At 38.3% G+C, this 24,740-nt stretch overlaps 1 protein-coding gene across 9 annotated transcripts in view; it reads left to right on the top strand.

Annotated features, from left to right (window-relative positions):
• SOX2 (SRY-box transcription factor 2) overlaps positions 1-24,740 on the top strand; it is an 808,376-nt gene that overhangs the window by 202,363 nt on the left and 581,273 nt on the right. For 5 of the 9 annotated variants that reach the window (XM_032407120.1, XM_032407121.1, XM_032407114.1 and 2 more), the window contains exons 1-2: positions 4,164-4,405; positions 4,658-4,727. The gene's annotated coding sequence lies outside the window, so the exon portion shown is untranslated. Of the gene's footprint in view, positions 1-4,150; positions 4,406-4,456; positions 4,522-4,657; positions 4,728-24,740 lie in introns of those variants that run through there. The other 4 variants (XM_032407116.1, XM_032407115.1, XR_004299832.1 and 1 more) reach the window with 3 other exon arrangements.

Genomic DNA, 24,740 nt, shown 5'->3' with positions numbered 1-24,740 from the left:
GTAAGTCATGTATTGAGTAATTCAGTTCTGCTTTCTTCACCTTCAACTCTGCTCTGTCACATTCCTGATTCTTAATAATAATTTGGGAGATTTTGGTAACTTTCCAGTCACTGTTAGTTACTAAAGACTAGCACAGCCCAATTACTAGGCTCACCCATTTCCCTGTCCTTACCCCTCCACCCCCATCCTTCCCCTACCCCCTAGTTCAGGCTTGACAAAAGGCCCAGCAGGGTTTGGGGGCAGGGTTCTGCTCTTCCATACACCTCCCTTTCTGTCTTCAGGTTCTAGCTCCCCATGGGTAGGAAGAGGGAAAGCAACTGCCTACCTCTTGGCCTTTACTCCCTTTTCTAGACATTCCATAGAGAGTCCTTTCCTTGGTTGCACCCTATAGTCTATATTTAGCTGCCACTGCAATTGATTAGGTCACTACTCTGGCCCTGTTGTTCAAACTTCTTATGTTTATGATTCCTTGGCTTTGTCTTTTGCCCCTAACTGAATCAAAGCTGTTTGTGTTAAATACATCCTATATATGTTGGCATTGTGTATATCTCCCCAGGTTCATCCCTGAGTCATTTTGCTGGATTTTCCTGTTGTCAGATACCTTTGCTAACCCAGATATTGACAACTTCTTCGGGTGGGAATTTTGTGGATCTATTATGCTTGGATTTTACTTTTTTGCATTTTAGAGATTAAGTTTAGTTCCCAGTTATTGAAGCACATCTCATCTCCAGATCTTAGGGCTAAGAACTAAGAACTAGATTCTGACTTTCCCCATAGCCTGGCCTACCTCTATTAGATAAACACTGCATGGTCTTTGGGGCTCCCCCTAGTTCTACTTCTTCATAAACTAACTTTTATAAAAATAAGAATTTTGGGGAGGTGCCTGGTTGGCTCAGTTAGTTAAGCATCTGCCTTCGGCTCAGGTCATGATCCTGGGGTCCTGGGATCGAGCCCCACATTGGGCTCCCTGCTCAGTGGGGAGTTTGCTTCTCTCTCTCCCTCTGCTCCTTCCCTCCCCCTGCTCCTGCTCTCTCTCTATCAAATAAATAAATAAAATCTTTTTAAAAAGGATTTTTTTTAAAAAATTAAAATTTTTCATTCAAAATTTAAAAATTAAAAAATATAAAAAGAAATAAATATCACTTGAAATTACATTATTCAGGAATAAATACTATTACCACATAATGCACATAAATATGATATAGATATAGATATAGATATAGTTGAGGTCACATAATACAGAGATTTTTGAATACTGAGTTTTTCACTAAGTATGAATATTTTTCCATGTCACTAAGAAACAAGATCTCGAATGGGCATATTGCATTCTATTGTATTAATTTATCACAATTGAGCTGATAATTTTCCAGATTTTGAGCATTTATAGTAATAATAACAATATCTAATACTCAGTACTTACTGTGTTAGTCACTTTTTAAGTGTTTTATATATGTTAACTCGTTTAATTCTTATAACACACTTTAAAGATTCCCATTTTACAGGTAATAAAACTGACACATAGAGAGGTTAATTACCAAAGTTATAAGGTTGTAATTGGAAGTTGATCAAGTTGTAATTGGAACTCAGCTAGTCTGGCTCTAGAATTTGTAATCCTAACCACTATCCTGTTACTGTCTGGCTCACTGTATAAGTATCTTTGTGGAAAACAAAATCTTTATCTGCATTTTTGATGGTTTCTACTCGGAAGATTCCTAGAGGTGGAATAACTAGGTCAAGAGTTATGAAGGCTGGGCGCCTGGGTGGCTCAGTTGGTTAAGCGACTGCCTTCGGCTCAGGTCATGATCCTGGAGTCCCTGGATCGAGTCCCGCATCGGGCTCCCTGCTCGGCAGGGAGTCTGCTTCTCCCTCTGACCCTCCCCCCTCTCATGTGCTCTCTCTCTCATTCTCTCTCTCTCAAATAAATAAATAAAAAATCTTAAAAAAAAAAAAAAGAGTTATGAAGGCTTTCAAACTTTTGAAGAATGCTGGCCAGTTACCCTCCGGAAAACTTATACCCATCCACATTTACACCAATAGTAGAAAGAGCTTTCCTGCACACTGGCTTCAATCAGTGTTGTTTAATTCCTCCTTAATAACTTTGTGATCTCTCCAAATAGTTCAAATAGTTGAGGGATCCAGGGTTCTAAAAAAACAAAGGACAGTTTACACAAATGCAGATTCTTTTGTATATATGCCTCAGATTACACTATATCCTGTTTTATTGAACTACGTATAAATGACCTTCCTTATGTCATCACTACTATATGTGTGAGTGTGTACTGAGACTGCTTGTGACCAAGATTTGGGGGGTCATTACACCTGTCAAGAGTGCCCTTTCAAATATAGTCTTATTTTGACAGCTGCTGTCATGGGTGATATTTATGGTATTTTCTCAAGCTTTTAGGCAGTTGGAAGTCCTTTTACATTGATAATCTTATACTACTCTTTGGGTTTAAAAAATACGCAGCACAGTAAAAATATATCCTGCTCACATGTATTTTTTAAAAGATTTTATTTATTTACTTGAGAGAGAGAGAGAAAGCACAAGCCAGGGGAAGGGGCAAAGGAAGAAGGAGAAGTGGACTCCCTGCTGAGCAGGGAGCCCAACTCGGGGCTCAATCCCAGGACTATGGGATCATGACCTGAGCTGAAGGCAGACACTTAATGGACGGAGCCAGGCAGGTGCCCAGCTCACAGGTATTTTTACTCTGCATTAGCTTTATGTAGTATGCAGAGTCTTACAGAGTATCTGCATCTCCAGGTAACAGTAACCTTTGGTAACCTGGGTTTTATCCCTGGAACATAAATTCTCTATTACCATCCTGAATTCAAGGAATACTGAGACTAGAGGGCAGAAATGCCAATTATTTTTTTTTAAGAAAGGTTGAAGAAAATTCCATGGAAATGTAACAGGGAAGACAATTTTAGCAATTTCTACAGTGATTTGGACAACTTCAATTTGGAATCTAAAGTAGTCCTTGTGATTGGATAAAAATTAATCACCTGTCCTGCACTAGTTCTTTGGATTAGTATTTTATCTTCACTCTCTTCTGAGAGAGTCTTCATGGAATCACACGTTTCATTCTGCTTCATTAAGATTCTGTGTCTTTTAGTCTCAGGTACAGCTTAGTCTTTGAAAAGCTTTAGATTCCAAGTTAGTGCACGAGAGGCAGGCGAGAGGCTGGAAACCTGAAGCAAATAACAAACGCACAGTCTACTGTGTAATATCTGGAAGCCTGTGTTGCTTGTGATTCTTTTTAGTTTTTATTTTTAAGTGTGACTCTTGGTAGACGCTTTGTCTTGAACACAATGCTGTTGTTAAGAGCGAGTGAAATGACTGGAGCTGTGCTGAGGAAAAAAGTGGGCTGAAGGATTTAGAGCCGACCACTATAACCCAAATGCTGCAATTATCTGCAGCTGAAAACAAGTAGCTTTTAATGTGTCCATTTGGCCAAGAAGAGAGAGGAGAATTATAGACTATTGCTCTTTCCTTTTCCTGCTCTCAGACTCTGTCTTCTTCTTCTTTATATAGTTTATCATCCATAATTTCAGGATGTATTTTGCTTCTTTAAGCTGTTTTATCTGTAGGCTTATGAGGTCACTCATGTGTGAATTCCTTTGTTAGTCATCTCACCTTTTGCCTTGATGATAGAAAATTGATCAGGCCTAAAGTACAAGTTCAATAGACAACCCCCTTGGTCCTTTGTCTAGGAGAATAGCTACCATTGAAGGCCATGAGCAGGTTGCTATTAATATGACAGCCTGCTCTATCTCCCACTGTAATTTATAATGAAATACCTAATCTCCATTATTTTGATCCAAGCAGGCGATCCCATGAAAAAGTCTTTTCATCCAGTTCCCAATGGCTGTTACATGAGAAATGGCAAACCAATAATTTTTGTCAAGTTTTTTAAGCCAACAGAAATGCTTTTCCACTGCTACAGTTTCAAAAGGCACAGATAAAGCTCATTCACTGAGATGAATGAAAAAGCCATCTGGGGTTTTTCTTTTTGACTTCCTTTCCTTTTCTCCATCCTTGTAATCAAATTTGAGCAAAATCAAATGGGGCTTTCTATGAAAGTACCTTTTGTTGATCTGAACGAGCTGGTAATTTACAAAATACCCTTCCTTTGTGAGGAAGGCTAAAGAAAAAAAGAATCAGTAGCTTTTAAAGCTGGGCCTTAGTGGGACTCTAAATGCAATGAAAGCAGTCTGTGTTGAGAGATTGAAATGCATTTCAAAGCCAGGCCTGACTCAGGGTACAAGGAAGAACAGACCTATGTGCATTTTGTAGGAAGAAAAATGTGAATGGAAAAGGGAGAAAGGGAGAGAAACAGGGGGAAAATCTGGATAATACATTAAAGTAACAGTAATTTTGGAGATGCATTCGTCTTACTGAAATTGTGTACGTAACCAGTGATACCGAAGTTGGATATTTGCTCAATCAGGGTGCTCAACAATTTGAGCCTTTACTTTAAAGTTTGGAGCTGCATGGGTTTGTGGAGAAAGTCGGCTTGGGATGTGTGTGATGTTTTTCTCCAACTTTTCCTTTTTCTTCTTTGCTTTGGGATCTTGTGGGAAGTACCTCAAGAAAACCTGAAGATGTTAATATTTCAGACAACTAATACTTGCTGTTTTCCCTCTTTTTGCCTGCTAGACTTCCTCGTGGCAGTAATTCTTCTCCACCCCTTTGAATTCAGAAAGATGGCATAGAAATCTCAGAAACAGTAAGTAATGTGTGATATTTTCTTCAATTACTTTTAATAGTCAGTTGTAATAAAGCTGAAATTTGGTTATTGGAGGAGTTTGGAATCATCATGCATGCCTAGACGGAAAATACGTTTTGTGGAGCATTTGCATTTTTAGATAGCAATTACTTTTGGTTTGGTATAATTGTTTATCACAATATTACTATCGTAATACTGAATGTGTTTTTCATTACTGCTCTATCCTGTATGTTCTGATAGCTAAGTATTGTGTGGCACATAATGTATGCATTCTTAGCACAACAGTTTAAGAAACAATGCAAAAATAGTAGGGAACTATCTTTGGAGATGTTTTCTTGTTTCATGCACCACACAGTCTTCCTCATACATTTATAGTTTTGATTCCTAGTAGTCATATTTCCTGAGGACTTTTCTATTTGTGCTTGAAATAAAATTCTTCTATAAATTATATGAGTTTATTTTTTCAAAGTAAATACCCAGAGAAAGGCAAGAGTTGTTTTGATATTACAAACCAATCAAACAATTTTTAAGGTGGCTTAAGCTACATGTCTTATAATTCAGTCAAGCATTATAACTAAAATAAAAATGCTTCATTTAGAGGTATTTTTCTCCCTTTAGGAAAGTGAAAAGTCTGTTTTCATCTTTCCCCAAATAAGACACATATGTGTTATCTGAAGACATAATTCCTTGAATTAGAGTACGTGTCACAAGTATTTTTTTTAACGTAGATGCCGCATTGGCATTTCTGAGTAACTATGGTGCATGCTTTAAATATGTAAATGCCTTAGTCAGAATGAAGCGATATGGGGCCGAATCAGTTCTAATGTCTCCGTGATGGCTTGAACAGAATATGCATTAGCATGGGCATTGCCAAAGCAAGTGCGACCTGAGAATTCCACATAGGCAACCAAGAGACCTTTGTTTCTGGAGCCAAGAAACAAAACAAGATTAAAGGAAACCAAGACCTATGTTGTTTAACCCTTCAGGTGACCATCAGCCTTTCTTAGAGCTGCAGAAATGGGGAATGGAATCCAGATAGTTTTACAACTCTCTATGAGGGCCAAACCCGTTTCCCTTCTAGCTGTTCCTCATAACATATCTAAATTCCTGGAAGTCTGTGTTTAAGATGAGATCTGTTTTCTCTGCCTTTGCAGCTTTAGGTCTCTTTTCCAACTTCCTACAATATTTATCTGTGCCTGTGGTTTTGAGCCATTTGCTGCCTCCTAATGCCTAACTTTAAAATAGCATATGTGGCAAACTGCCAAGAAGGTGGCAGTGGGGTATTGGTTTATATTGGTATTGAAGTTCCAAGGTTGTTGTTACCCATAATTTACAACAGTTGCTATACAACAGATGATTAAAACCTGAGGGGTGGGTGGGAGGGAGAAGAGTAAAACTAATTGGTGCCCTTCTTGATGGATCTAAGTGTGGTTTCTTCCTGTGAAAACAAGTTGGATTATTGTGTTGTCTGCATGGACATGATGTTCTAGATAATCTGTACGGTGCCATTGTAATCATTGCCTACAATCTTAGATTGATAGAGAAGCACAATATAAAGATCTTTTGTTTGAGAGATGTAATTAATTATACCAGTTATGCAGATTTTTTCTCATAATATTGATTACGTTCCCTTTTATGTAAATTAAGCTTGTTAAATTAAAATTATTGTTTTTTTTTAGCTCTTAAAAGAAAAAGTTTATTATTTAGGAATGTCATTGTTGTTTTTTGCTAATCCATATTAGTACCTGGGCAATAATACTTTTGTCTTTTGCTTACTAGTTTCATGTCTAGTCAATCTTATAAGCATTTTGCCAAATTTCTCCTTGTGTTATCATTAAGTACTTTTGGTAAAAGCTAGAGATATTTTGTCTTGATATAGTTGTAAAAACTATGTGTAAAGACATGTTAAGGAATAGATAATCAAGCCTGAAAATCAGCTAAGATTCCTGCATGCTCAGTTTATTGAGGATTAACTGTTTCAAAGCTTTTGCTAGTGGAGAATGAATGTTTCCTTTTCCCCTCAACGTAGGTATAAGCATTATCCTGTAAGCACCTGGCATTTTTGGGTACTGGAGAGCTAGATATTTCCTACCTAACCACTGGGGCAAGGGGAACCTTCCCAAATCTTTTGTTTGTAGGCCTTGTATTCCTAGATATAGGAATCTGATAATATTGCACACTTTGCTCTTTGCTAAGCCAAAACAAAAACAAACAAACAAACAAAAAACCACTCCTAGAAAGTTTAGAAATCCAAATCTTTGTGGTGTCTTCAAGAGTTATCAGAGGAAAGGAAAAACGAACACACTTGTTAAGTGTCTGAAGCATCTGATATTGATTTTAAAGTTTTGTTTTCCTTCATGTAAAATTAAAAGTTCCTTGGGCTTTGTGTTAGGAACTAGGTGCTACCTTTTTATTACACTAGTGGTATTGAGGTTTCAGTGTTTTCATGGATGAGCAATAGAATCCAAAGGTAGAGATGAGGCTCATGCAGCCCCAGTCCTTCTAGGATAGGATAGGAGCCCTACCCCCTGCATAAGCTCTGCCAGTAGAAGCTATTATCTGCAGATTGTTCTTTTTATAATCTTCAGCAGGATCAAGTAAATCTGCCCATGCTTTGATGTGCTGACAAGCTATAGATTGCTTGACTAATCAGTGTGTGTTAAGAGGTTACATTTTCTAGTGTTCAGGATGCAGGAAAGTGGTTGGCTTGGTTTTAATTCCAGTTTTGTGTTGATGAAAGCTCTGTGCTGATCACTGACATCTTTGGGCCTTGCTTCCCTCAGGTGTCGAATGGGAACATTATCTGTCCCTTGTTTGTTTGCTTTTTCTTGCCTCCTATGGATGGGCAGACATTTTGCCATGAATATGATGGTTGGGTCTGGTCAGCTAAGATGGTGATGACATAATGACAAAGAAGATAAGACCAGGTTTCCACAGACATGCTCCCCTGCTAATCCCAGATTGGAATCACCTTTTTATGACAAAAGGGACAAGGTACAGGGCAGGTTTTGATCAATGCCAAGGTCATTCCAATTATTGGTCAGACAACTCCATGAAACCATAAACATGGCAGCAGCATCTGAAGTAGAAGAAAATTCACAGACTCCCATCATGCCCTAAAATTCAGTATGGGGAAATTGGGAACATAAGCGGCAGAAAAACTCTGTCACATACACACAAACCACTTTTTACAAGGGTTTTGATGTAGGTTGTAATGTAATACGATAGATATAAATAATAACTAAACAATTAGGAATAGAGAAAATATAAATTAGTTTAAGACTTTGGAAAAAAAAATAACACACATATGGAGGCCATGCATTTCAGAGGTTTTTTGTTTTTGTTTTGTGGGGTTTTTTTGAGTCATAGACTTGGCCAGAGTTTTTAGCAGCTACAACAAAAATAGCAAAAAAAAAAAAAATCATCATCAAAAGGGTAACTTCCATATAGTGGATATCTTATACATATTAGCCATAATTCTCACAACCACCCCAAAGTCTGTTATCATTACCTTCATTTTACAGTGGTGAAAACGCAGAATCAGAGAGATTCAGTGACTGGCCTCTAGTTACACAGGAAGCATGTGGCTATGTAGATTAAATCCGGGCATCATATCCTGGGCCTTCCTTGAGCAACATAGATGTCAGCTGTCCCTCAGTCTCTTATATATACAAAACATCTTTCTGTTTTTGTCCAAGGGCAACCCACAGCCACAGACCTCAGCTTTCATTGAGGTTCTCTAATAGAGTACCCTTTCACAAAGAGTGAGTGAGCAGCAAATCTTACTCAGTAAAATTTTACAGTATTTTTTACTGAAAGAGAGATGAGGTGGGGTGGGTTCGGAGTTTACTTTGCATATCCCACATCAAACCACTTGAACATCCCTATTGAACATTCTCCTCTGTGAAATACCTTCTTAGTTTGCCAACACTGGAGATTTCTCTCTTTGACCCTTCTTCCCTCATGCTCCATCCAGCTTCCCTACATGTTTTCTTCTATTCTTGGGACCCCCCCTTTCTCTATCTTTAAATTATTTATACCTCTATTTTGCAGAAGCAATATGGTTTTCCCCTAGCTCCTAAAACTAAACTTGCATATCTCAGCCTAATGTTGTGCTTAACACATCCCCAAAAGCCTTCCTGACAACTTAATAGTAGTGAGGATTATGTAGCAATTGAAAAAAATCCCCCTATACATTTTCTGTTAGGGAAAGACATTTCATTATGCTTTTGGTTGTAGCTACCCCTGCTGATGAGTCCAGGGTGCCATAGCAAAACTTACAAATGCTCCTTTCTGTGGGGCTTTAAATAGAAAAGATGGAGGGAAAGGTGAAATTAAGAATGAGAAAAGCAATAAAGGAGAGAGAAACAATTTACCTTGTAATATAATGTTAAAAGTGAATTTGAGTCTCCTTTTTTTCAGTTTTGTCCATAAATTCCTTTTTACATGGAATAGGAAACTGTATTCTTAATTTACGTATTAGACAGACAATGCCAAGTTTACTTAAAGGATAATAGAATCCTAATGCCTAAGAGGGAAAGAGAGAGAGAATTTCAAGCAGACTCCTTGCTGAGTATGGAGCCCAGCACAGGGGTTGAGCTGAGTCTCAGGACTCTGAGATCATGACCTGAGCCAAAATCAAGAGTCGGACACCCAACCAACTGAGCCACCCAAGTGCTCCTATTTCCAGCTACTCTTAAGACTCATCCCTTGGCCCAGTCATCATTTAAAAAGTTTTCTCCTTTGAGCTACCAAAGCAGAAATATTTTAATACTTAGAATCTTTAAAATGCAACTGGAATGTTTTCTGGGACTACCAGATTTGTGTATTACATTGGATAATATCCAAGGATAAAGTTTCCAGGTTATTATTTTCGGATTCACTGTGTATTATTCAATAAAGTAGTCAAAAACAGTTTATCAAATTATACCATTAAATGGTTAGTTCAATTATAGTTAAAAAAAAAAAAAAAAAAGAATCCTAATGCCTAGAAAGAGGCCACAGACACTGAAAAATGGAAAACAAGTCCTCAGCTTTAACATCACAAGGGTTTAGACTTGTGATACATTGAATCATGATTAGTAGTAGGGCTTTTATCAGTTCAGCTTCTGTGTACTCCTTTTAGAAAATTTGAAGAGAAGCACACGAATCAACTATAATGGTTCAACATATATAATTTGTTTGGACTTTGGGGCATGGAGTGAAAATTGAGAAACATTTTACAAAACTTTTGGAACCCCAGGCTCAGAAAGTTTTTGGTGAGTCATTTACCTGCACAGTGGTATATTTTCTGCGTAGAATTTTGGTTAAGTTATTCAGGTCTTTGCTTCTGCTTTTTGGCTTAAACAGTTGATGTTACAAGGTTCTTGGAGCCTTGAACTTGATTGTCAGCCAGTGTAGCTCTTTTAGGAAAGGGTGTCCAATCTGTCAGCCATTCAAAATTGTCTATATTGTCATAGCTCTAATGAGTGTGTCCTTAAAGAGTGAATTGAAGGCTAAAAATAAATGCCTTTTAATATTCACAGACTCCTTGTAGAGTGCTCTGAAAATGAAGATGGTAATATTTTTCTTCCCCTGAGACATTTATAAGAACAGATTTAATAATGTGTGATTTCTTTTGTTGGAAGGGCGAACTCTCTTAAACATGTGCTAGATCATTGGGGGTGAAAAGACAGGGTTATAGTAACAAAAATATGCTATGAAAAAATACCCCATAGCTGTTTTCAAGGTTTTTTTTTTTTTTTTAATAAACTGAAGGAAGAGCAAAGTACTTCATTCAGCAGAGTAGTTTAGCATCCTAACAGTTCAAAGGTAGGATCTGTCAGGATACAGGAAAATGAAGATGTGAGCACAAGGAAAGTTAAGACTTCCCCTCCAGCTTCTGCTGGGGAAGTCAGATCTGGAAGTAAGTCCCTCTAAGCACATAGCAGACCTCTGTTTTCAACCTTGCTTGGATGACTCCCCCAGAGCAACTTGGAAAATTTTTTCTTTTTTGGACTACTTGGACTACTAGGCATGGCCAAGAAGATGGTCACTTGTATTTCCTCATAAAAATTCCAAAATGGACAAGTTACTTTTCTGGCCTCCAGAAAAAAATAAATTTCAGCTGCTTATAGGGATAACACACTCTGTGATCAATACAGTGAAAATGAAGAAAGAAAATGGAAGGAATTGGGGTTAGAAGTGTGAAAGGAGGGGGGCACCTGGGTGGCACAGTTGGTTAAGTGACTGACTCTTGGTTTCGGCTTGAGTCGTGATCTCAGGGTTGTGAGATTGAGTCCCGTGTTGGGCTTGCACTCAGTGTGGAGTATGCTTGAGATTCTCTCTCCTCCCTCTGCCCCTCCCTCTTGTGCTCACTTGCACTCTTTCTCTCTCTCTCTAAAATAAATAAACCATAAAAAAAAAAAAAAGAAGGGTGAAGGGAGAGTAGAGGAGAGAAGATGAGGGAGAGGAAGGGGGAAATTCCAGGTATAAACTAAGTTTTAAAATAATTTACTTGTGTTTTAATGCTTTTCTATAATTTGCTCAAAGTGTTTATTTCTTTAGTGCCCACTATGCTTAGGGGTCAAAAACATTTAAACACTTTATAACCTAAAGTCACACAATTTTAGAGCTGTACTCTGTCTTAGAGAGCTCCTATCTCTGGGATTTTCAGGTTAGAGGATGAGCAGTAGAAGAAGGGTGACTTCCCAAAGGGCTTGTCAGGATCTCCAGGTTTCTGTATATTGTTTAAAAAAGCCTATCAAACATACTTAATATTATAATTTTATATTTGAAAATTAAGCAAATACTACTGTTTTAATAATTTAAACATCAGAAACCAATGCTCCATAGAACCATTTTGGTCTGATGTCTGATGGAGACATGCAGAGGGTTGGTCATTTTCATCATCCAAAAAGCCTCTGGGTGAAGGGTGGGCAGCTATGTCAGAATGTATTTGATAGTGGGGGAGCATAAGATTTTACATATTTATTAAATAGAGGGCATAGGATAAAATAGAGTAAGAAACACTGATCTAAACCAAGAAGAGCAAGTTGGGAGGTATTCATTATTCAACAAATATTTATTGGGTACTCTGCTGGGTTTGACACTCAGCTGAAGATGTCTAGTACAGAACTGGATGTGTAAATAAGGAGCTCAGGTGAATTCTGGGCTCAAGACAAGAACTTGGGATCATCTTTCAACAGGAATGTGAAGTAAGTTAAAAACTAAAAAGGGCACACTCTATTTCACAACAAAGAGATTGTGATTAATTTTGCAAGACTGTTTTGGGTGGAGGGATGACAGGAAGCTAGATTGCCACGGGCTAAGAAGAGAATGGGAGGTATGAGAGAAGAGACTGCATCTGTGACAATCCTTTCAAGGGAGTTTCACTGGGAAAGGGAAGGATGGGCTAGGGTTGAAGATGGAGAAGAACTTGGGAATTAAGGGACAGTAATTTTTAGATGGGAAATAATTGAATGCAAAGTATTTTAATACATATGACACAGTTAAGTATTAATTCACTGGGTGTTTGTTGAAAATGCATTATGAAGTGGAATATGAGATAAAGAATACATAGCTCTTGCTCTCAGGGAGTTGGCAAAGTAGGTCACTCAAAAGGCCAATCACTATTGATAACAATAGGCTAGAAATCTTATGGCTCATCAAAGTAGTATGTACAATGCTATATGGATTAGAATAATGAAGATCAAAAGTTATTAATACATATAGGATCAGGACTTATGAAGAATCAGGCATTATGGAGAAAGCAGACCTTAAAGGATAAAAAATTGCAGTAGAAGGAGTTTGGGAACCAAAGCACAGGAACTTGAAAGGCCATGTTGGGTGTTGGGTTATTATTATACAGTAGTCTTAGAAAACCATGCAGGGAACATTGGATTTTTATTTTAGTGGCTTTGAATTCCAAATTCATAAGTTCAGTTGAATTTTGTGAGCAATTGAATGGTTTTTGACATGATCCAGAGATCTACATTAGGAAAATGTACTTGGCAGCTATACCTGGAAATGTTTGGAGCAGACTGAAAGGGAGGAAGCCGGTTAGGAAACTTATAATAGCCCCAGTGAGAGGGAACCAGAGGCTCAATCAGAGTGGTGACAGTAGGAATAGAATTAACAGAAAGAGAATTCACTCATTAATTTAATAGATATTTACTTTGTGCTTATTATGTATTAGCAGACATAGGCCCCTAATCTCAAGGAGCTCCTAGCCAAGTGTGTGATGTAAATAAGTTGTATAATAGAGGGAAATACCAATGATAAGAGGTCACATAGGTGGCATGTGTATGAAGGAAACTATAAATCAAGGGAATAAACTTTTAAGAAAGAGAGAATGATAGTTTCAAATATTACCAAAGGAATAGCGTTAAAGGAGACCTGAAATGAGTCTGTTGAGTTTTGCAACATAAAGGATATCAGTGATGTTAGCAGGACCAATTTTACTGCAGCAGTGAGGGAAGAATTAGAACTGTAAGGATCAAAGATGGATTGGGAAGTGAGGACTTGAGGATAAGGAGACAGGAGAAACATTTTTAGAGATAAACATGAGGCAGCTGCTGGGGTCAAGGTATTGGAGAGTAAGAAAGAAACGATGATTCTATGAGTTTAACTCTCAATGATGGCATCATTTAGCAAAGTAGAGAATTCAGGAGAAAGACTTAATTTTAAGGGAGCTTTGGTTTTGCCCTTGATTGAGTTTGAAATATGAATAGACATTTCACCCATGGTTTGGAAAAAGGATAAAAAATTTAAAGAAAAAGTTTAAAGAATGGTAGGGCTAGACACAGCTAATTTAGATTTGCATAGTACTGCTGGTTGAAGCCAAGGTCCTAGAAAGTAAACTGAAGAGGGAAGAGAAGAGTAGAGAGGACAAGAGAGAGGGATGGGGAAGAGGGTAGAGGCCAATGAAGATGACCGAAAAGAAGTGCTCAGAAAAGCAAAGGAAACCACCAGAGTGAGTTGTTATGGCAGCCAAGGAGAGTTTTGTTTTGTGTCTGTTTAATCTTTGTGATTAGAATAGTATTTGCTATAAAACAGAATAAGTACCAACACAAAACCATCTATTTTTGGCAGCTAATAATTATTGGTAATCTTGGGAACCATTTGTTCCTAAATGGGAATAGCTGTTTTCATAGATTGAACCAAACAAAAGAAACCAAGTTGTGAGCAATTGAGGCATGAGTGGGATTTTTTTATTGTTTCAGGAAAGGAGATAAAACACCTTAATATGAGATTGCAGCAGGGCTGAGAGGAGAATGGAGCATGTTTCTGTGTATGACTGTATGTGGACAGGAGTAAAGTCATCAGAGGTGAGAACTGAGAGTGAAAGGTGGATAATTGATGAAACATGTTTGGGTAGACAGTATGGTTTAGCTTCTATCTGGGTATTTCTCTTTTTTTAAGATTTTATTTATTAGAGAGAGAGAGAGAGAGAGCACGAGCAGGGGGAGGGGCAGAGGGAGAAGAAGACTCCCTGCTGAGCAGGGAGCCTGATGTGGGGCTCGATCCCAGGACCCTGAGATCATGACCTGAGCCAAAGGCAGACGCTTAATTAACTGAGCCACCCAGGAACCCCTATCTGGGTATTTCTCTCAAAATTTAATGAGATAATGAATATAAGGTATCTGACACACAGTATGCTTTCGATAAATGTGACCTTTTAGTGTTTTGGTGTCAGATGGAGTGAAGAAAGCATTTATCGAGTGCCTGCTCTATGCCAAGTACATGTTGTTTCACTTCACCTTGACAGCGGTCCTCTGAGCTAGGCTTGTCAGCCAGATTTATATATGGTCAGACCTAGAGGTTGAGGCCTTGCCTGGGATCACAAGCCAGTAAGTGCAGAGCTGGGACTTGAACAAACGTCTGCCAGACACTGAAGATACCACTAGGCCTTACAGGTTTTGTTTGTTTGTTTGTTTTTTGAGTAGTTTTGGTTTCACATAGGAGTAAAGGAAGTGAAATAAGTAACTTATAAATAGGCTCTGTGTTCTTAATAAGGTGAGAAGTGAGGTATCTGCTGAGAGTGAGGAGGTCCAGGCAAAGAAGGGATTGAGGAAAGGGAAGAAGACTTGGAACACTAACTGTAGGGTGTTAGGGTGTCATTAAGACATGAAGAAAAGAAGTAAAGTTTAGGCAGCATGGAGTTTCAGTGAATCTTATTAAGGATACCTCAAACTGACGTCTCTGATACTGCAACAGGATCTTTTAATTCAGGGATCAGCAAACTTTTTCTGTAAAATGCCAGATTATAAATATTTTAGACTTTGTGGGTCATGTGGTCTCTGTTGCAGCTACTCAGATTAGCTGTTGTATCATGAAAGCAACCATAGGTAAGATGTAAACAAATGAATATGGTTGTGTTCCAGTAAAACTGTATTCATGTTAGGCAGTGAAAATATTCTGTATGATATTAAATTGTGGATACATGTCATTATACATTTGTCCAAACCCATATAATATACAAAATCAAGAGTGAATCCTAATGTAAACTATGGACTTTGGGTGATAATGACATGTCAATGTAGATTCATCTGTTGTAACAAATGTATTCTGCAGGGGGTGTTGAAAATGGGGGAAGCTATGCATATGTGTGGGCAAGGAATATATGGGAGTTTTTGTACCTTCCTCTTGATTTTGCTGTGAACCTGAAGCTGCTCTAAAAAATAAAGTCCTTTAAAAAAATTTTAGTAGTGGACACTGAAATTTGAATATTCTCATATTATGAAATTTTTTTTTGACATTTTTTCAGTCATTTAAAAATAAACCATTATTAGCTCAAGGGTAGTACAAAAACAGTCAGTGAGCCAGATTGGACTTACTGGCAGTAGTTTGCTCACTCTTGCTTTATTAGGTGCTTGTTAGAATACAGATTCCTGGGTTTTATACTAGACTGACTCAGTCAGAATAATTGGAGTGGGCCCTAGGAGTCTGCATTTTAAAATAGCTCCCAGGTGTTTTTTATACCACTCTCAGACTAATGCTTAAGGACAGAGCTAGTGAATGGGGAATGGTTGTACATGGTTCTCTGAAAAATGTAGTCTCCAGGTGTCAAGTCACTGAGTTCAATGCTCAACAGCCCAGAACTAGGAGACAAGGAGGGTTTACAGTAATCTGGGTGGGGCTTGGCATGGAAGGAATGGCAGACAATGCAGGAGGGGAGGATTCTAAGGCTGTGGTTAGTGCTTCACTGAATGACCATTCAGGGGGCCCAGGCTTGGCAGCAAGGCAAAGATAGACAGGAGGAGGCTGATGGACTCAAAAAATCAGGAGGATTGGAGGGATTCATGTTCATGAGAGTAGGAAAAAGACTTGGAAAGTCAGGACTCAGAAGCAGATCAGATGTTTGTGGTTAGAGCAGACTTTTAGAACAGATGTGAACCATGTTGGAGTATGAGGCAGGGCTACATCAGGAACCGACCAGGGTTGTAGAGGTGCATGTCATTGAAGATGAGAGATCAAGGACTTGTGAGACTAGGGGCCTAAGGAGAGTTAAGTCGACAACTGGACAACACAACTAGGTTGGGTGTCTAGGATGAAAACACAGATGGTCGAAAGAGCGAGAGAAGAGGCTTGTCAGCATGGGCTGGTCTGGCTAAGGGGACCTGGAGAAGGATGCATAATATTTAGACAGGTAGAGAACAAGGGGAGAAGGAGAAGAGAAGAGATGGTCATCTACTAGTCATCTACTCTGTGCCTCTTTAGTGGGCCTTTATGCGTGTAAACTCATTTAACCTTAGCAACAAACTGCTGAGATGAGAATTATTCCTATTTCAAAGATGAAGAATTTGAAGTTCATAGAGGTTAAAAGTTTAAATTCATGGAGAGAATAGAATGATGAAATGATCTCTATAACTGGGAAGCCCATTATTTTTTTTGGTTTTATTATATGTGTCAACTGCAATAGGTTTGTGGGCAGTAGCTTCCTAAAGCACTGTGTTGGGAAAGATTCTGAAGTAGAGACTAAGGTCTGAAAGAGAGAGTTATGATTAATTAGTAAATTTGCCATGGGCACAGGAGGGGAGAGCTGTAGCTTCCAATCCTGTATTTGCCATTCCTTATGCATGTTAACTGCCTGCCCCAAAGGGAAAGAAGGTGAATAAGGAGAGAAAAGAAGTTGAGAAGCAGCATGATATGTTTAATTGACTATGGCAAGACCAGCCTGGTTGGATGGAGGACTCAGCTAGAGCCTTGGAAGGAATCAGGCTGGTGAATAGGATGATACATCCCAGGTTTTCAATTTGACTTGATCCTGGGAACAGAATGTGTTTTGGTTTTGTTCTGTTTTCTTTTTAAACAAGAGAACCATGTGGATAATGAAAATAATGGTTTAGGAGGTTTAGACAGGTGGATGAGATAAGAGGAGAAAAGGAATTAACAGAAAGGCTGTTATCCAGGTGTGAAATGTTGGAAGCCTAAATCAGGGGAGTTAAAATAGTGTATGAATAGCAGGAATGGAAAAAAAGATATTTTAAAAGAATTATTAGAATTTGGTAACTACTTAGATATAGAGACGGAAGAGTCAAGGATGACTAGGATAAGATCTTGTTATAAGTGGTTCACTGAAGCTGGTCCTTCCTGAGAAGAGCTTCCAGAAAGAGTCCCATAATCAAATATATTTGTAAGCAGTATATACTCTATCTCTATTTTGGAGACTCCCCAAACACATTAGCGTATAAAAGGTTCTGAGAAGTCCTACAGAAAAGAAACTGTTTTAATTGTATTTAACCCAACTTACCTCCCATTTAACCGAACACATATCTCTTTCTTACAGAACAGTATGGGAATATAGCACATCCTCTGGAAAATGCTGGAGAGAATTTTGATGTCATGGTCAAAAAATAAGGAAACTTTCTTGAAGAGAACATAATGAGTTTTGTTTGCGGCTGTATTGAATTTGAGAGCAGCTATCTTAGAGTGGAGACATTCTAGAGCTTGGTGAGAGAGTTAGGGCTAGAGGTGTGGACTGGAGACTAATAAGCATAGAGGGCAGTGTTGCAGTTGAGATGGTCTAATAGAAGTTCTTTCCTGGAGCAGAGGGGGTATAAATGTCAAGTCTCTAAGCTAGGAACTGGGAGATGGTAGAGGAGGCAGCTAAAGGGGACACAGGATTAATGGCCAGACAAGTATAAGGAGAACCTGGATAAGGCAGTGACACAAAAAGTAAGGGAGGAAATAATTTCAGAGGGAGTCTATGGCGTCAAATGTTGTAGAATATGAGGAAAGGCCACTGCATTCTGCAAGAAGGAGGTTACTGGTTACCCAGCAGTCAGTTCATGTTGGTGCTGAGTATTCATTCCACAAAGGGTACTGAACATCTTCTCCAAGAAAATAATGTGGTTCTTGCCCTTCAGGAGCTCCAACAGTTTCCTGGGGAGACAGTTGTCACACATAAGTGACGAATGTGCTAGCAGAGGTGTCAAGTGCTACTGAAGCATGGGAGAGGGAGAGGCTATTCCTGCTTATCAAAAGCAATAAATGCTTTGTGAACAGTGGTGGTTCTTGGTGAAATTGTGAAGTTGGGGATATGTATCTGGGTGATTCCTGAGTCCAAAGTGTCTGGCCTCTCCTTGTTGGTACCTCTTCTTCACTTGCTTGAGCTTGCCTAGTGTCCTCTTGTTCTTAGGTAAGGATCTAAATTATTCATCTGCTTGAAACCATCAGTGATGGGACATTTGATATGCTGCTTCTTTCTAGGTATTGTTACATTTTAAAAGTGAACAAAGCCAGAAATAAAATGTCTACACTTCTGAGAACATGTTTTATGTTCACAAAATTGTTTGAAGCGTAAAGTAAAAGTGCTTAAATGACATTTTAGCATACTAATAGTATGTGAGAAAGTGGTTAAAATATTATGTATACTATATGTACATAACATATATCGTATGTATATATATGTATACTAATATATGTATATGTAATATATTTTACAAATATGCATTAAATTATACCCACCAGATGATTGGATAGGTGGTCCAATATGTTCAATATTTAATTGTTTTTAATACACTCAAGGCCTAACATATGGAAATACAATAATTAATGGGATTTTATAGTTAATTATTATAAAAGTATGGTGAGAACAGAGAAAGAAATGAAATGAATAGCCTAAATTTAACATAAAGGAGACCTATTTTATGCTATCAATAATATTGATATTAAACTTTGGAGGCACCTGGGTGGCTTAGTCAGTTAAAGTGTCTGACTCCTGATTTTGGCTCAGGTCATGATCTCAGGGTTGCGAGATTGAGCCCCATGTTGGGCTCTGTGCTCAGCATGCAGTCTGCTTAAGGTTCTCTTCCTCTGTCACACTCCACCACCCCCAGCCCCATTGCATGCACACCTGTGTGCTCTCTCTCTCAATAAATAAATGAATAAACAAATAAATAAATAAACTTTGAAAAGTGAAGTGTATTCCAAGAAACAAGCCATATCTGTTTCTACAAAAGACTCTAATATATTATGTTGGCTTCAGAAAAGATTAACAGTTTCATGGAGTGAGAATAAGACCTGAGCTAGGTGAGATTCTCATGCCTCAAAAATGTGAGTAACAGAGTAATTGTCATTTTATGAGTAACTACTGTGTGCCAAGCAATTATTAAACTATGCTTTGTACATTATCTCATTTACAACAACTTTGGTGGTAAATATTATTATCCCAAATTTATAGGTGATGAAACTGAGGCTCAGGGAGGACAGGAAAGTTGCCCAGCATCATGGAGCTGGGATTTGAATTCCGTCTCTACAAAGACTATGTTCTTTTTACCTCTCCACCTGTGAAATTCTAGTACTGTGATGACTTGTCTTTTAGGTTGGTGTCAGCATTCTCTCAAAATGACAAAAGGAAGTGGTAGACTGTCAGAAGTTTCTGATAAAACTAGACTGGGCTGTCTGGGTGTTAGGGAAGAACTTCAAGACATTCCTTCATCACTTTGCCCTCAGGTGTCCCAATTGTGGGACATTTTGAAATTCCTTGAAGGTAGTCTTAAATTTGAAACAGGTATAAAGCCAGAAAGGTTAGTAGATGCTTAAGGCAGTGGGGAAGAAAATTGCCTGTCAACTTTGCTCATGCTGGAGGTATATGGTGAGTGAAACACAAGATGAAATTACACATCATCGGGCGCCTGGGTGCTCAGTTGGTTAAGCGACTGCCTTCGGCTCAGGTCATGATCCTGGAGTCCTGGGATCGAGTCCTGCATCGGGCTCCCTGCTCAGCGGAGAGTCTGCTTCTCCCTCTGACCCTCCTCCCTCTCATGCTCTCTGTCTCTCATTCTCTCTCTCTCAAATAAATAAATAAAATCTTAAAAAAAAAAAAGAAATTACACATCATCATGGGAAGTAGTACACAGGAATATTGGCCAACTGTGTCCTATGTCTCGGGCTATTTTATTTTTTAATTAAAAAATTTTTTTTAATTTAAATCCCAGTTAGTTAACATACGTGTAATATTAGTTTAGGTGACAATATAGTGATTGAACACTTCCGGTGCTCATCACAAGTGCACTCCTTAATCTCCATCCCACCACTCCCCTCCCCTCTGGTAACCATTAGTTTGTTCTCTATAGGTAAGAGTCTGTTTCTTGGTTTGCTTCTCTCTCTCTTTTTAAATTTTTATTTATTTTTATTTTTTTAATCAGGATATTTTAACTTATAGGAAAGAAAAGTCTCATAAGGTCATGGTTAAATCCCCTCTTGTTTTGAAATGATTTTACCCTGGGCAGATTGAACTCGATGCTGTGTGTTTCAGGGCAATTTAATCCTCACTTTTCTCGGCTCAGAAGGTACCCTCCCATTCCCTTGATCCCTTACCTCTGTTCCCCACATAAAGAGCTCCACTTTTCTTGCCTGAATGCCCTTGTTCTTTTGTCTTCATATTTGCTTTACCCACTCCTATCTTTGGACTGTTATTATTGCATCCTCCTGTTACAGTTTTGCTTTGCGCTATGTGAGGGGGATACATCTTCTGGGCAAACACCTTCAAAAAAAGTTTGCTCTTTGCTCTTGGAACTTTTGTTGTAATCTTGTACAAGGGCACATCCCTATTCAAGTGTGTGTGTGTGTTTGTGTGTGTGTATGTGTGTGTGTTTGTGTAACTTTAGCCCAAGGGCTTTTACTGCTTGTTCCAACTCTCTCTTGAAACTTTATAGTTTTTCTTCTTACTTTTTTTTCAGGTGCTCATCTAGGACATTATTTTCCAAGTTCTCCCAGAATGGTCTCTCTTTATCCTTCTTATCTCTGTTTTTCTTTATTCTCTCATGCTGTCATCTTTTTCTGTCTTATTTCTTTCCTATCTTTCCTCTTGTTTGTGTCTGCATATCCGCCCCCCCCCTTTATTCTCTTCTAGAACTCTGGGCTGAATAAAGTTCTCCTTATAGGATTCTTTATCCTTAACTTTCCTCCAAAACTCTCCTTTTTCTTTTAATGTTAATTTTTTTTTTACTCTTATTAAATCTCCCCTCCCCAAAAATCCATTAACTTTTTTTCATTCTTCAACTAAAAACCTTTCCTTCAATCTATTCCAAACCCATCAGATGTTTGAATCACTTCCTCACCTCCAACTTTCTTCTTGACCTTCTCCCAACTGCTTTTTCGCCATCTTCTACACTGAAATTGTACTTACCAAAGAAGTTCTAATGACTTCCTCCTGGAAAAATTGGATGTTCTTTCATCTGTGATCCTCATCTTTCCTGCAATAATTCTATCCATAGGCTGATAGATCATCTTTGAAATTCTTTTGAAGCAAGGTGGGCCTTTTCTTCTTTTTCTTCTTTTTTTGAACTAACACAATATCTTCTACAGTGTGCATCATTTTGTTTCTTTTGCATGATAACGTGCTGTTTGCATTTTTAATAGCTGTTTTTTTTTTAAAGATTTTATTTATTTGACAGAGAGAGCCACAGTCAGAGAGGGAACACAAGCAGGGGGAGCGGGAGAGGGAGAAGCAGGCTTCCCGCTGAGCAGGGAGCCCGATGCAGGGTGCGATCCCAGAATCCTGGGATCATGACCTGAGCCGAAGGCAGATGCTTCACAACTGAGCCACCCAGGCACCCCTCTAATAGCTGTTTTTAAATAGACATTTCAGTTGGTTTTGAGTGGTCACTAAATGGCTTTGTGAATTTGGGCAGGGTCCTCTTCCCTGAAGGACAGATTTCTGAGTCAGTATTATACCCACATGCACATACTAAATTTGCATAAATCTAATTTGCAAGTTATTACCACAATCAGGAAATCTAAGTAAATGTCTTATTGGAAATAATTCCCTGAGTCATCTTGGTTTTTTACAAACACATTTGAAACCTCCCCAAACTCAAATTCTGGTGAAAATTAGAATTTTAAATATTTCTGAATTAAACTTGAAAGAATATAAATGCCCTTCCACAAATCTAATTAATAATGAAAATTATATTAGCCTTTATGGCTCTATAAATGTATTTTTTACTTTTGTGATTCTTTTGGTTCTTGGCAAATTTTGTTATCATTATGAACAACAAGGGTAAAAAAAGTTCCATTGATAAAGGAAAAAATGGTTTAGAAAGTATAAAGATTGTGGCTGTGTAACAAAGGCCTTAGAATTCCAAGTTCAGGCTGCCACTGTCTATTTTTGCCTGCTAAGTGCAAAGGGGTATAGCCTTAGACTTCTCTGATTCCTTCATGCAGGTTTATGTCACTCTTATTAACATTATTTAAATATAGCTTTCTTAATTCCTGAGAAGGGTGCTGAAAATAGTGTTTTGACTAGTAAAATGTAGAATACAAAGAATCCACAGACAAAGGCGAGATATGCACTGACTGATGTATGTCATTTTAATAACATAATTACTTGATAAGCACTTACATGATTTAGTTACTGATCTTCAACCTTTCAGAGCAGAGGAATGAATTGCTGATGTATTGTACTCAGGTACTGTCAAAAATTTTGGAGCAATGCTGTATTGTGTGGTATTTTAGGAGGCATATTCCTGAATTGTATCATTTTTAAAAAATTTTTTTCATTTTTTAGAAGATTTTATTTATTTATTTGACAGAGAGAGAAACAGCAAGAGAAGGAACACAAGTAGGGGGAGTGGGAGAGGGAGAGGGAGAAGCAGACTTTCTGCAGAGCAGGGAGCTGGATGTGGGGCTCAATCCCAGGACGCTGGGATCATGACGCAGACGCTTATGAGCCACCCAGGCGCCCCCCTTAGTTGTATCATTAAATAGCTCATCATGTAAAGTAGGGCAGTTTAGTGAAAATATTTCATAGTAAAACCAGATTGTTTCCTGAATTGGTGCTCTCCTTGAATTTCTCCAGGTTGGATACATTGTAAAGTAGGGAAGGGAATAATGTACAATCTTTTTTTCAGATTTATGAATAACTGGGAAAAATGCAGAAGTGTAATCTATTCAACATTCTACCAGGATTATGCAACTGACAACATACTTTAGAACATCAAGTCTAGGCATTATTTCTGCCTTGAACTTAGACTTATCCTAAAGAAGAGTGTGTCTTCTGTGGACAGGAAGAGGAAATACTGATGATGTTTCTTAGGAGTAAGCATACTAGTTAGTCTACCTGCAGTGAAATGCTGTGCTTGGAGCAAATCACCCAATGTGATCATGTCCAAGTTCTCTTACATAGCTGAAGGCAGATTAAAATGATCATTTATGGGCATTCTCTCTAGGAGGTAAATGTCAACATCCATTTATTCATTAACTTGTTTTTATGGAGCACTTATTTCATGCAGATGCTCTTCCAGGTGCTGAAGATGAAGCAGTGAGTAAGAAATTGTCCTTAACTCACTAGGGGAGAGAGGTAATTAAAATTACAGTTAATTCTTAATTTTATGGACAATTACAATATGTAGGATAAATGCTACAATATCTTAAGCCCATGGTGCAGTAGGAACACAAAGGAGGAACATTCAGCCAGGTCTGGAGGTACATGGGTATGCTGCAGGGGAGACTTCTAGGAAAAAGTAGGGGTCATGCTGATATTTGAATAATGAAGAGCGTTAGGCAGATGAAGAGATGGCAGGGCAGGAAGAATAATTCAGGAAGTAGAAACAGCAGGTGCAAAGTCCCTACGGTGTGAGAGTGTGACTCACTCAGGGGATGTTATACAGTGGGAGGAGAGGAGTTTGGAGAAATGAAGATGGAGAGAAAAGTAAAGCCCAGATCATGACGAGCTTATATGTCCTGCTAAAGAGTATGATATTTATTCTAAGCATAATAGGGAGCTGTGGAACTATTTTGAATAGAGGAGTGACATAGACAGATTTGCATTTTAGAAAGAATAACATAATTATATAATGATCAGGTGAAGTGGGAGCAGGGATGGAAATGGAAAACAGAGCCTGGTCAGGAGGCTCTATAGTTATCTAGGAAAGAGATGATGAGGCCTGAGATGAGGAAATTGGATAAATTTGGGGGGAGATAGGAGATAGAATTGATAAAATATGGTGATTAGGTATTGGGAATGAGAGAGGGAAGACAGTAGAAGGATTTAAGAGTCTGTTTAGGCAATTTGAAAAATGGTGGTGCAATTTATTGAGAGAGAACAGGAAAGGAGTGGTATGTTTGGGGATAGGGAGTTGAGTTCAACTTTAGATATGTTGACTGAGTATGGAAAAGAGGATGGGGGCAATCCTACTCTTGTTTTGGGAGTTATTAGAGAAAGTTTCTCATGGGTCAATTTTAGAAATAGTATCAAAAAGTCTTTTCAGCATTAATTTTATATTTTAGAACTATTTCCCAAAGAAAAGCTGATTATTCACAAAAATATTGTTGAAGTTCGGGGCAGCAACTGGGTCTTAGCTCTTCTCTCAAGACTGGGAATGAGAGAGTGTATGGGTAAGCAGACTCAGTTGAAAATGGAGTTTCGTTGCTGTGAATTGCCCATGAGCCACCTGATCCATCTCCTTGAAGGAACAAGCAGGTTGGGTATTATAGACGCCAGGCAGGCTAAAGGAATATCTATTGTTAGAGCAATAGTCAGAAATGTAATCAAGGTAAAAATTGAAGTGGAAATGTAATCAAGGT

Source organism: Phoca vitulina, unplaced genomic scaffold (genome assembly GCF_004348235.1).
Source record: "Phoca vitulina isolate PV1807 unplaced genomic scaffold, GSC_HSeal_1.0 scaffold8, whole genome shotgun sequence".
Lineage (NCBI taxonomy): Eukaryota > Metazoa > Chordata > Mammalia > Carnivora > Phocidae > Phoca > Phoca vitulina.
The sequence above is the reverse complement of the archived record's forward strand: the minus strand, read 5'-3'. Positions and strand labels throughout refer to the sequence as shown.